Raw genomic sequence first — 13,886 nt, forward strand, 5'->3', positions numbered from 1 at the left:
TGCAACTAGGATAAAAACAAAACACATACCCAGTTGCGAGTCAAGGGTGTACTTGAAACAACGACCAGTGCGAGCCCATTTATTAGTCGAGGATGGACTTGTAACTAGGACAACTATGAAACTAGGAGCCCACTTGCTGGTCAAGGGTGCACTTGCAACTATGCTTAAAAAAATCAAGAACACATGCTCCATTTACATGTCAAGGGTGGACTTACAACTGTGACAACTACAAAACTACGAGCCCAATGCGCGTTAAGGGCCGACTTGCACTTCGGGTTTAAAGAAACTACAAGCCCTTTTGTGAGTCATGGATGGACCTGCAAATGAGATGAAAAATAAAACATAGGCTAAGTTGCAATTTAAGGGTGGGCTTGCAATTAGGATGAAACAAACTACGAACCTAGTTACGACTCAAGGCTTGATTTAAAATTTAAACAACCACAAAACTATGATACGAGTTACGAGTCAAGGATGGACTTGCAACTCACACAACTAATGCAAAACTACAATAAAGTTGTGAGTTTAGGGTGGACTTGCAACTGGGACAACAACAAAACTATGATCCTAGTAGCGAGGCAAGATCGAACTTTCAACCGATACAACTACGAGGCCAGTTGCGATTCAAGGGTGAGCTTGCAAACGGGATGAAACAAACTATATACCTAGTTGCGATTCAAGGTCGACCTTGCAACTGGGACAATACACAAAAGTATGGTACAATTTGCGATTCAACAATATAGATGCACCTGGGACAATAACAAACTATGAGATCGGTTGCAAATCGAGCATGACCTTGCAACTAGGATGGAAAATAACATGCATGCCTTCTTATGGGTCGAGGATATATTTGCAACTGGGACAATAATAAACTATGATTCAGTTGCTAGTAAGGTGTGAACTTGCAACTAAGATGAAAAACAAAACTCATGCCCAATTTCAATCTTGGGTAAACTTGCAACTCGGACAACCATTTACGAGTCGAGGATGGACTCTACGAATTCTCCACCATGCCACAAAAATGCACATAACAAACGAACACAAAAGAAATGGGTCGCGCCTCCGTAACGACGATATACATAGTCCTATGTGAAAAGAAATGCAAGAACAGACCGACAAAAAACATGAGAAAAGAGGACGTGCAACAAAAAAGAACGAGCTGACCCGGGTGCACATGATTGAGTTTGCGCGAACAGAAGACTTAGATGAGACATCGGATGAGATTGAACAAATCCGAAAGAAAAAAATCTAGTTACGCTCTCCTCTACTACATAGTCGATCTAAAATAAACAAAACAAGAAATAAAAAGATAGATGACTCTCCACAAAAAGAGCTGCAACTCATAAAATAAAATCAATACACAAAACACATAAACTGCCCACTAAAAAAGGTCATATCAGGCCTCATTGCTTCACGAAGGACAAACAAAAACATGACCCAATTGGCTTCTGAGTCGCGCTTGTTGTTGGTTTTGAAGTCTATTACAAGCTCACGCGGAGCTGCAGTATAAGGCATCAAAGAGAGATAAATAAAAGAATCACAACCAATAAAAATAGGCCTAGATGACTAAACACCAATTCTATTATTGAACCGTCATCTAAATCGATTGTAGATCACTTGTTCATCAAATGACTTAGGGGTGTTTGGTTGCAGGGACTTATTAGGGACTTAGAACTTATAAATCCCTTTAAGTCTCATCTAAACCGACTTAAAGTGGGCATTTGGGACTTATGAAATAAGACTATGATCTTTTAATCCATGTTAAGTCCTAGGAACCAAACAGGTAGGAACTTTTTAGGGACTTATGACTTATAATTTAAGACAAAAAAATCCTAGGACTTATGAACCAAACAGGGCCTTAAGAGTTAGATATGAGCTAACTATTTCACATTTAGATATGAAATTGCAATTTCGAAAACGAATAGCCTCTTCGAATTCTTAGAACACAACAAGACAAAACGTTATACAGGCAGCTGGGTGCAACGAAAAGCTGAACCAACAAAAGGAAAAGCAATGCCCGAGCCCAATGCTAATCAACTCTGCACGGACATTTACAGTGGAATAGATCTGATGGTTAAAAATTGAAATGCGATATTCTTAGGTAACATCTAAAATGTGAGTTATAGCAATTCCGAAAGCAAAATACACTGAAAACATGTAGGGCCTGGCACCTGCTTTTCACGAGTCGTAGCATGGTTTCTCTGGCCTGTGGATTATTCCGGCGTGCGTCATCAAAGCCCAGACATGGGTGATGAGTTCGCCGCCGGTGGCCAGCTTTTTGACGTGGACCATCGCGTTATCCGAGGGAGCAATGCTCAGCATCAGCTCCACCCACATCTCGGATAGCACCTTCCACCGTGCGCCATCCTCCCCAGGCATCTCCTCGAATATCTGATAGCCCAGCCTTATGCCGTCGTCGAGGATGTCTTCTTCGTACCCGCCGGCCTCCGCTGGCACCTCGCGGGATTCGTACTTGGCCAGCTTGTGGAACATGTCGTTCTTGGAACGGCAACCTTTGCGTTTGATGAACTGGTGCACTCTGAGCTTCAGGGCTTCCGTCAGCCGCCGCCTCTCGTAGATCTGGTCCGTCATCTGGTCCGTCACCAGCTCCGGCGCCTGGAACAGCAGGTAGGCGCAGTAGTTGGAGAGCGTGATCGCTACCTCGCGGTTGCCGTCCAGCTGCTGCTTCTCTTGCTGCTGCTTCTCCTCCTGCTGAGACGACGACAGCCGCTGGTAAACTGTGGTGGCGATGTGCCAGACCAGGATGCTTCCCACGGCGCCGTGCTGGTACCTTGAGGTGCACCAGTCGAAGTCGTGCATCATGGCGTGCCTCTGCAGCGTGCGGTCTCCGTACTTTAGGTAAGACAGCCACTCCGACCGGAGAAAATGGTGGATTGCACGCTTCACGGATAGCGGCAGGTTTGGGCGGGTCACCGTCCTGATCCGGCTGAGCTGGTCCTTGATCCACCTGTGCATCGGCACGCGCGCGAGCCAGGAGCGCTCGTCATCGAGGCAGGCGTGCAGAAGGGAGTACTGCCCAACCGAGTTGCTCCAGTAACTCCTCGTTAGCGTCGCGCGGCAGAGGAGCAACGGGAGCCTCTCCAGCACGGGCCACCAAGACGAAGCTCTGGGCTTGCAGCGCCGCACGTACCGGCACATCATCTTCACCTTGTGCCAGTCCGAAAGCACCAGCGACATATACTGGAACAGCTCCAGAATCACGAACAGGACTATCACGAATCTGGCCAACCAGATGTCCAGGACCGTGGTGACGAAGCCGCTGTTTGCCATGCTCCGATTGTTGTAGTGCAGCAACGCCGGGGAGAGGAGAGTGGCCAGACTGAGGGAGACGGACGAGACTAATATGGCCGTCTCCGGGATGAGAGACTGCTTCGGCTGTGGGTACCGCGTGTAGAAGAAGTCGAAGAGAAACCCGAGCTCCACCTCAACCACACGGTACATCCTCTCGTAATCATCTTCGTCACCGCCCGCGAGCCCCCTTCGGATGAACACAAGTGTCCTGACGTCCTCCCGCTCGTGGAGTGGGTTCCCGCACAGGCGTCGCCGGAGCAGCTTGAACAGGGCGAAGGAGAGGCAGAGGTCCTTGAGCTTGCCCTTGCTTAGCAGCGCACCGTCGTGCTGCCACAGCTTGTCCACCGTGATGAGGTGGTCATCGGGGACCTCCAGCTTGTACTCGGCGCAGCCCTCCTCCACGTCCCTCTCGCCGGTGACCACGTACTCGTAGCCCTGCATACTCTTAGGCTCGAAGTCCCAGATGCTTGTCACTTGGTCGTGCGCCATGTACTTGGAGATGAGCCAGTTGTCGGCGGTGAGGATGCGATCCCGGCCGGCGGAGAGGAGGCTCCACAGGCGCATCCCTAGCTTGGCGACGTTCAGCACCCAGAGCAGCAGCAGAAGGATCTGCAGGTGCAGGTCCAAGTCACTGACGTACGAGACCAAGAGGAGGAGCACGTAGACGACCTGGGTTGCCTGGTTGAGCACGGTGCGGGCCTGCTGGTCGGAGTGGTCGACGCTGCACGCGAAGATGCCGTCGGCACAGCCGATAAGGAAGCAGGCCCACACCACGACCAGGTCGTTTCGGAAGGCGCCGGACTGGATGAGCCCGATCGTGTAGGAGACCGCCGGGTAGCACAGCATCAACGCCATCCACACGATGAAGCGGAAGGCGGCGCTGCGGCTGGTGCGGCGGCCGGAGCCGAGGAAGACGAGGGTAGCCAGCAGCGCGCAGCTCACCGTGACGAGCACCTCCACGCGGACCAGGAGGCCTACCGGGCTGGCCGCCCAGGTCTTCGCGCTGCGGGTAGCGTTTCGGACCACCGTTGAGTACTCCATCTCTGTAGATTGTTTGTGCTGTGATCTGGCGTTTCTAAGTACTAACCCGTATGCAGTATACGATCGATCTGGAGCTAAGTACAGTAGTAGAAAAAGGCCTTTAATTAGCCCAGGTTCGGTTCAATCTTTAATCATCCACGTGACTGCTCTAGGGTGGATCACTCAATGCAAATCGTTTAACTTCCGGCCGGTCACCCATCCACTCACTACTTCAGCCCGAGCACGTTTAACTTTTCGGTTCTATCATCCTAGTTGACAAGTCTGCACTTATTGTTTTCCTGACAATAATAAGCTATCAACCCTAAACAACCTCGGTCTTGATGTCATGTCACATGATTTAATTTTTTGAATTACAAACAATTATTAGAAGTAAACCTAGTAAGTAATAATAATAGTGAATTTCAATGAAAACAACATAATATTATTAAATAAAATTATTTTTTCTTATTTTTTAGAAAAAAACTTCTTTTTTAAATATATTTTTTTCCATTTAGAATTTTGAGCATCTGAGAAAACTTCACCGGCCAAGACCGGGTGAAATCGAGTCTCAATTTTTCTCTACATTTTTTATATATATTAAACTTTTTTTTGGACGTCTTATGCAAAAGTTATGACAGTTTTACATTTTTTTCCTTTTTTGCAAAAACGATCAAAACTCATATCTTAAAATTGCTATACCAACTAGACACTAAAACCTAAATACATCTCAAAGGTTATAATTTTTTGAAGATTTTGTTATTTTTGTTCATTTTCTACAAAACTAAAAAAGACGGTCCACGGGCCGGGGGGGGGGGGGGGGTGGTAAGAGTTTGAAAATTTCAGAATCCCCCTTTAGCCAAGAGTCCAATCATACCCATCGACTACATCTGCTAGCACCGTTCCCGCCAGAGTCCTCGCCTAAGATTAACCAAGCCAGAGTTAACCCTTTCTAACTTTGTTTGTTATTTTTCATTCATTTAATGATTTTTTCGAGCTAAATGACCCTCCAATTGAAAAAACTATAATGAACTCTGGAAATGTTGAAACTTGGCATGGTATCATTATTTCACCCACATAGTTTGTGCTCAGAAGTTGAGAGGGTAACGACAAAAACTGGATACAGTTCGTGTACAAACTGGACCATCTCCTTCGAAGTATCAGGGTTTCGAACGAAAACTCATCTCTTGCAAAAGGATATCATTTTTTTAAACTTATTTGAACTCCATACTTTTTGTGTGTTCAAAATGCACCATTCAAAGGCATATCATAAATTTTCAACATTTTCAGACTTCATTTGGTATTTTTCATGCATTTACTTATTTTTTGAGCTAATTGACCTTGAAATTGAAAAGCACAATAAATGAACAGTAAAAATGTTCAAAGTTGGCATGGTAGCATCATTTCACCCGCATGGCATGTGCTAAAAAGTTGAGAGAGTTACGACAAAAACTGGATGCACTTCGTGTACAAAACGGACAATCTCTTTCGAAGTATCAAGGTTTCGAACGAGAACTCATCTCTTACAAAGAGATTTCGTTTTTTTAAACTTATTTGAACTCCATACTTTTTGTGTGTTCAATATGCATCATTCAAAGCCGCCTCATAAATTTTGAACCCTTTCTCACCTCTTTTTCTATTTTCCATGCATTTAATGATTTTTTAGCTAAGTGACCCTGAAATTGAAAAACACTATAAATGAACTCTAAAAAGGCTGAAACTTGTTACGGTATCATCATTTCACCGACATGCCATGTGCTACAAAGTTGAGTGGGTTACGACAAAAACTGGATGCACTTCGTGTACAAATTGGATCATCTCCTTCGAGGTATCAAGGTTTCAAACAAAAACCCATCTGCTACAAAGGCATTTTTTAAAAATTATTTCAACTCTAGACTTTTTGTGCATTCAATATGCACCATACTACAACATGTTAAAATCTACAGAAAGAACTAACTAAAAATAATAAAAAACAACAATTAAATGACTAAAACAACTATATAAGCAAAACAATATGGTTTTAATTAAAATCCTAATTTAAAATATTCTAAAAATAACCGAATAAATCTTACTGTGACAACAATCTAACACATGAGTGGGAGCAAAAAGAATTAAATTTAAAACTATTTGTAAACTCAAGTTATTCACAAACTGGGTTTGAAGTAAATTTGAACAAATTCAAATTTAAACTATTCAAATTTGAAAACTAATGTCACAAACAGAAAATAGACAAAATTTTAAATCTAATGAAAAAAATCAATCAAAAACATCAAATATCCTAAAAGATATAAGCAATTTAAAACAGAAACTACAAACAGAACTTTAAAAACAGAAAAAAAAATCCGAACCCCTTTATCCCGGTTCGTGTCACGAACCGGGACTAAAGGTCTACCCTTTAGTCCCGGTTCAAGACATGAACCGGAACTAAAGCCTCCAAACCCTTTAGTCCCGGTTCGAGACATGAACCGGAACTAAAGCCTCCAAACCCTTTAGTCCCGGTTCGAGACACGAACCGGGACTAAAGGTCCCATTTAAACCGGGACATAAGCCGGACCGATGCATTTGCTGCTCGAACCGGAACTAATGCTAACATCAGTCATGGTTCGTAATGGAACGAGACTAATATGTTTTTCGAACTGGGACGAAATCCCTTATTTCTGCTAGTGGTAGGACTCGATGCATTTCCATGTCACCTCATGGACGATGAGCCGTATTTTAATTGACCTAACCAGACGGCTTACGGTCCTTGGTTTATGCCACTAACTCAATATGAATACATCCCCTAACTTTATGCCTCTATTGGTCAGAGCTTCACGACAAAACCAAACAGACTATTCATGCGCTAGCTTCATGCCACTATTCTAAACTTAGAACATGTGCTACACTATGTTAACCACAAATACGAGTCATCTTTGCATCGCAGACCACGCCCGCGCTCGTGGCGGGGCTCAAAAGTCCTTTCGCAGACCACGCCCGCGCCAGTGGGGGGTTCAAAAGTCCTTTCGGTGTGTTAGAGCATCTGCAACAGCCGCTTCGTCCGGCATCCAAAAAACTAATTTACAACGAGTCAAATGTCAGGTTTGACGCGGTGCGCAGCGTTGATTCCAACAACTGCGCTGAAATGCAACGCGGACGAGCAGCCGACGCCTCACATTTTTTATAATTTAGACACAAAATAAATTTTACACATTCACAAAACAAAGACATGACATATATTTTAAATCACAAACATCATTCAACTAAAAATTTAAAATAAATAGTTCAATAATACAACAATACAACAAAACAGTTCAACAAATAGTTCAATTTATTATTACAACAAAACAACAGTTTATTATATAGCCTTTTGTCGAACACCTTCGGGGCGCCAAGCGGCAGTGGGAGGCCGGTCGTTGCTCGTCAGAGGACTGCCGCGCGCGACGGGTGGTGTTGACGAGAGAGAGAGAGGGAGGAAGCCGCGGCCGCGCGGGGAGAGACCGGGGAAGCGCCGGAACGGTCGCCGGAAAAACGGGGTGGCGAGGGCGGCGACGGCGGCGCGGCTGGATGGGTAGGTGGAGTTTCGCGCGAGCGCACGAGAGTTCAGCGTGCGGGAGCGGGCGCAGCAAATAAGCGGCGCGCGATGGCGTTTCCTCCCGCGCGCTGAATTACATATGCCGCGCTCGCCGTTTTTGCGCGTCCGCTGGAGTGTCCGGAACGGTAGCACGCTCGCTAAAATGATTACTTTTTCAGCGCGTCGTCTATATAGCGCGGCTGTTGGAGATGCTCAACAGCCGCGCTAAACAAGCGTCGCGCCGCAAATTTATCCATTTTAGCGCACGCGCAATTGGCAGAGTGTGTCCAACAGGAGGGCAATAACCACACGCGCGGCATATAGAGTTGGGCGCGCGGTCCAAATCGCCATTGCGTGCTGCGTATTTGAGGCGACCGCTTCCGCGTGTGGCACACACGAGCGCTCGCGCCGCAGTCTCTCCCACCCCGCCACATTCGCCCCGCTCGCGTCGGAGTCAGCGAACTGATCCGATGGACGCGCGCGACGGCTCCCCCCTCACCCCATCCTACAGCCGCGAACCCTCGGTCGCCGCCGCCTCCATCGTCGCCGCCGCCACCGTCGCCGCCGCCACAAACCCTAGCGCTGTAAGCGTTGGCCCCGCCTCCACCTCCGTCGGAGCTCCTCCGACCATCAGCCTCGCGCGCGGCCTCTTCATGCCGCCGCGGATGACCTCGACGGCTCGCACTGTCGCGCTGGCGCCGGTGCCCGCCGTGATGAAGCCTCGAACCTCCCAAATACGGCGCGGCCGAAGAAGGGCAAGACATCCGCAAAGAAGAACATGTGATTCAAATTATATGCCATGTGTTTTGTGTTGAATGAAATGTGTGAAATTTGTGTCCAAAATAAAGAAATGTGAGGCGTCGGCTGCGCGCGCGCTGCAGTTTAGCACGCTGCTGGAGCTGCGCGCCCGCGCTGCATTTCAACACGGGTGCTGGAGCCAGCGCTGTGTGTCGCGCCAAACCTAGCGATGGGCGCGCTGTAAATCCGTTTTTTGGGCGCTGGGCGAAGCGCGCCTCTTGGAGATGCTCTAAATAATTAAATCAAACATAAAGGAAAAAAAATACCCACACAAACATTTTTATCTTTGCATCACAGACCACGCCTGCGCCCTTGGCAAGGGTCACAATGTCTTTTCACATTTCTTCAAACTAGTAAGCTTGCACGTGTAACACACTTCTACACTATCGTTAAACAGTTATCGAAATAATAAGATTACATACACAACGGGTGTCTTGATCACTAGTGGAAACCAGTCCTTTCGTTCGAAGCTTTAGTCTAGTTCGGGTTTAGGCCCAGGACTAATGTGAGCATTAGTACCGGTTCCAACGGCTCGGAGCGGACGGGGGGCACGGTCATCTTTAGTCTCGGTTGAAATGGGACCTTTAGTCCCGGTTGGTAATACCAACCGGAACTAAACGGGTTGCGGCAGGCTGTGACGTTTGCAAGCCCCTTTAGTCCCGGTTGATATCAGCAACCGGGGCTAAAGATAGACCTTTAGTCCCGGTTGATATATCCAACCCGGACTAAAGGCTTCCCTATATTATGCTATGCTTCCAACCCGACTTCAGCTTTCTCTCCTCTATGTTTCCTTCCCCAAGCTTGAGTTGATCCTTCATTTTTGTCAAGATTAAACAAGATTGACGGCACCCCATCTATTCAAGTGTTTTAATAGGTTAGCAACTACATCCTTTCATCTCTCATTCCTAGTTTAGCTCGTTTCATACTCTATAAGTATAGTGATTTGTGGGTTTTAGTTTGGGAGTAATTATGTGATAGTTTTACTTGATTTATATGCAATTTGAGCTCAAATTAACTTCTTATTTTTCATATGTATAGGTGCGGTTTACTTACTTCCTTCCCGTCCCCGTCGTACCCGCCATCGATCGCCCACACCGTCTCGTCGCCGGCACCACCTTGGTGAGCCTCTTGCTCTTATCCTTTTTATAAAAAAAACTAATTTGTATCCGATGGTTTTGATATCCATCCCCGTCGGCCCTCGTCCGGTTTATGATTCAGATGTGGTATATTATCTTTTATAACTATTTGTTTTATTTCGTGTAGCACCCCGACTCAGAGGAAACCGGAACACCCCGTATTCCAGCCCAAGGACAAGTCTTCTGGAATACGGAACCGTTGGCACAGAACAAATCAGATGTTTATAACTATGGAAAAGATTACAAGGATACACGGATTACATCGCCTTGGCGATACTACACCTGCCTACGGTAAATCCTACACTAGCTGTGGAGCAACGACCGATGTGATGAACTCCACTCCGCAGGGACTCTGGATGGAACGGATATCCTAGTTCGCAACTCGGAATCCTCGACAAGCAAGCAATCAAGGCATGACCTGCAAACTGGCATGACAAGCCAGGTGAGTACTTTGAATGTACTCGCAAGCTCACAACAAACATTAGCATTAAGGCAAGACAACATCATAGCAATCAGGATTACTTAAAGGGTTGTTATTACTAAGGGAGTGGTAGATAACTAACTATACCAGGCTACTCTCACCGTACTCGGGGGATACCAACTCTTGTGTTCTTACCAAGAACGTTTAGCGAGTATCCTCAAGACGGATACCAAGACTTATCATCGGCACGATGCCCAACTGTTATCATACTCAGACGAGTTCTTCCATCATTACTATCATAGTTACGGTTGACCACCTAATGAGGTCTGGTCGGGTTGTCCAATACCGTGGACTCGGCTATTTGAATAGGATTGATACTCTGCAGAGGTTGCACACTTTACCCACACTATGGAGCACTGTCCTCGTGATCCCATCTGGGTGGACCAGCATTGCTCCAATGAAACTTGCCTGACCCGTGACTCTTTCATCGTACCACCGGCAATCATCCTCCCTCGGAGTCCTGTCCTGGGTGGCCTTGTGTCCTCATGAAACCTGCCACCATCGTGGCCACACAAAACTGTCCCAAACGGGGACGAATACCCCAAACTACTCAACTGGCTCAGAGGGTTATCACCGCCTACCGGTCCAAGGTAGCACACGTGCATAACCCTCCCTCTTTGGACGTATGACAAAAGATCACGCGATCAGCTCAAGTCAAGGCCATCCCATATCGGCAAATGTGGTTGCACTGATGAGCCCGGACAGGTGACTTTGATCAATCAACTAGGTATCTTATCCCGAATAATATGTCTGTTATAGCTGACGCTCTGACATCACAGTAATCTGGTAGATAATAAGCTCAAGCCACTACTGTTGATCCATATTCAAAAAGTAATCATAGACAGTAATCTCAACCTCATGTTACTGACTAGTGTGTAAGGCACTAACAATCCTGTACTCATTTGAGTAATAATTTATTCATCACTTCATACTCACATTCCAAACTATAAACAAATATATTTATTATTAAAATAGTCAAATTAGACTATGATATTGCAATGCAATGAAGCATATGAAAGTTGTGGCTTGCCTGGGATGATGGAACCACCGAGAAGAAGAGCGAGAAGCTCGCGGAAGGAAATGCCGGAAACAATTCTCTCTCGGCGGAGGGGCTGTTTACGACAAGGGCAACATGGTCATTTCCACTGTGGGATCACATGGTGGAAATGTTACCAACTTGTCGGGCTCGACGAGACGAAGACGTGGGCTTTGGAATCACTGGAATCGGAGTTACGGGTAAAAAGATATGAGGGTTCTGGAGTCAGGGACTATTCTGCAATAAAATTATTTCCATCTGGGTCCCCGGCAGCTTAGTTGGTCGTGCACTCCGGGAGAATACGCTTTCCCTTGAGGAAAACATAAATGCTCCCGAGGCTTTTCCACTTATCCAGCTGGCGGCACCTCCTGTCACCGACAGGTGGGGTCAGGGCCCACCTGTCAGGACCCTCCCTCTCTCTCCTCCCTCACTTCTTCTTCTACCTCCTGCCTCCTACTTGGACGGGGCAGGGGCCGGCCTCAACGGCGACCACCGGCGACACAGGCCACCTCTGGTGGCGCTCAGCCTACCAGGGTGACCGGCAGGACGAGCCGCGTCCATTCTTGTGGGTGGCGATGCCCGGGGGTGAACCAGAGCACGACGCCCACGGCCGTGGCGGGTGGCGACTCGGGTGTCGACTGGAGCGGCGTCCACAGGGGCTTTGGCAGCAAACTGAGGGGAGGGGGAGGTTCGTCGGCTATGAGGGGAGATGCAAGAGATACCAGGGGTGGAAGAGGGGCTCGGCTCGGAGCTAATTTGAGAGGAGGAGGCCGGTGACCATTGCGGAAATCAGGGGACAGGGGAGCTCCTCGGGCTCGAGGGAGAGGACGGGGACACTTCTGGGAGAAAGAGGAAGAGTTAGAGGTGGCTCCCAATGCTCGGGGAGGCTCGAGGCCGCGACTTTTATAACTGGCCGGGGCGAGCGGATTAGCACCGCCGCCGTGGCGGCCTTATCGCTGCACTGGTGCACCAGGGCACGTGGCAATCGACGATGACGTCGGCACGGCCTCCAGGGGCAGGGAGAAACATGGGGGCTTCGGGAGAGCTCGAGGGGGAAGACGACGATGATGATCTCCGGCAGAACAGGGGTGAGGCTCGTCGCGGCTCGGCAAGGCAGAATCGGAGGGGGAGAGAGCTCCAAGGAGAAGAGGACAACGAGGGGAGGCTGTTGGACACAACGTGGCGTGCGAGAACGACGAGCAAAGGAGGGGCCCGAGCTAGCAAACACGCAGTTCACGTCCATGGCATGCCAGGGCGGTGGTCACCGCGTGAACTCGGCGATGCCACGTATCTGAGTGTCCAAAACATGTATGGAGTGTGGTCCATTCAAGGAATATCTTCCTAGAGGTGATGGATCGAAGCAATGAACTGTGGCTAGATGGGAGTGATCGCCTGAAGTTTCCTGCAGCAAGCTTGGGCACCTCACTGTGATCAACGGGAAGGAGATAAGAGCAAAATACCATGGCTGGGAGATTTAGGGTAGGAAGGACTACAATCCTGTGAAATTTGAGGAGCACAGGACCAATATTTGATATGGTTGCTTTGGAGCTAGCTAATCTGGTCCAGAATAAGGATTTTGATGTGGCACTCACATACTTTTTGGATGGAGCTGAAACTTGGAGGAGATAAATATTTTAGGGCTATGAAGTTGCTGTATAAATTTCATGCCATCTTGATAAGCCAAAGTGACACTTCCTTCACACAGTATCTGTTGGGGATATTATCTGTTGGATAACCCGCCCTAGTTGGGCCGGGTCACCGAAGCTGGCGACTCATCTCCAAGTGGTTTGGGCCTTGGCCTGGTAAGGCCGGAAGTCGTATGGCGGTTCAAGACCTTCAGAAGGAGTCCATAGTAGAGAAGGGCTCCAAGTCTTGGAAAGATGGCGACTTAGAGATCGGAAGAGTCACGATTTGTGTAAAGGAAAGGATCCTTGTAAACCGTAAGGACTCGACCTATATATAAAGGCGAGTCCCAGGGAAGAAGAGGGCGGGTTAGAAATCATCGAGTGCTAGGTCAGGCGAGTTACGCCCTCCTTGTAATCGAAACACTATCAATACAACATAAAGCAGGACGTAGGCTTTTACCTCCTCAGGAGGGGCCGAACCTGGGTAAATCTCTGTCTCGCTCCCGTTCAACCCCTTTGAGTGGCCACCAAGGTGCGATGGCTCCAACATTAAGTTCTTTCACGAGGACATTTGCCGTGACAAAACCACGACAGTTGGCGCCCACCGTGGGGCCTGCGCACGGTGGAGTTGAGTTCTCAAAGGGAGCCCTACCAGGGTTTGAGAGCTACGCGGCGGGGCTCATGACTCGGAGCCGCCGCGGGTAGTACTACATCAACAACTTGCTATGGGGGCCCGAGGCGGATTCGATCGAATTTGGTTACAGGGTCCCCTTCGGCAAGATCAGCGTCTTCATCGGCATGATTGGGTCGCCCATGCCTGAGCCGGACACCTCCTCCGACATTGTCGAGCCGGCCAGGTACGCCCGCCCTGTTGTGACGCCAAACCTAACTCGTCTGGCCTTTGTTGGGTTCACGCAGGGATCTGAGGAACCAG

The sequence above is a fragment of the Hordeum vulgare genome, chromosome 7H (genome assembly GCF_904849725.1).
Source record: "Hordeum vulgare subsp. vulgare chromosome 7H, MorexV3_pseudomolecules_assembly, whole genome shotgun sequence".
Lineage (NCBI taxonomy): Eukaryota > Viridiplantae > Streptophyta > Magnoliopsida > Poales > Poaceae > Hordeum > Hordeum vulgare.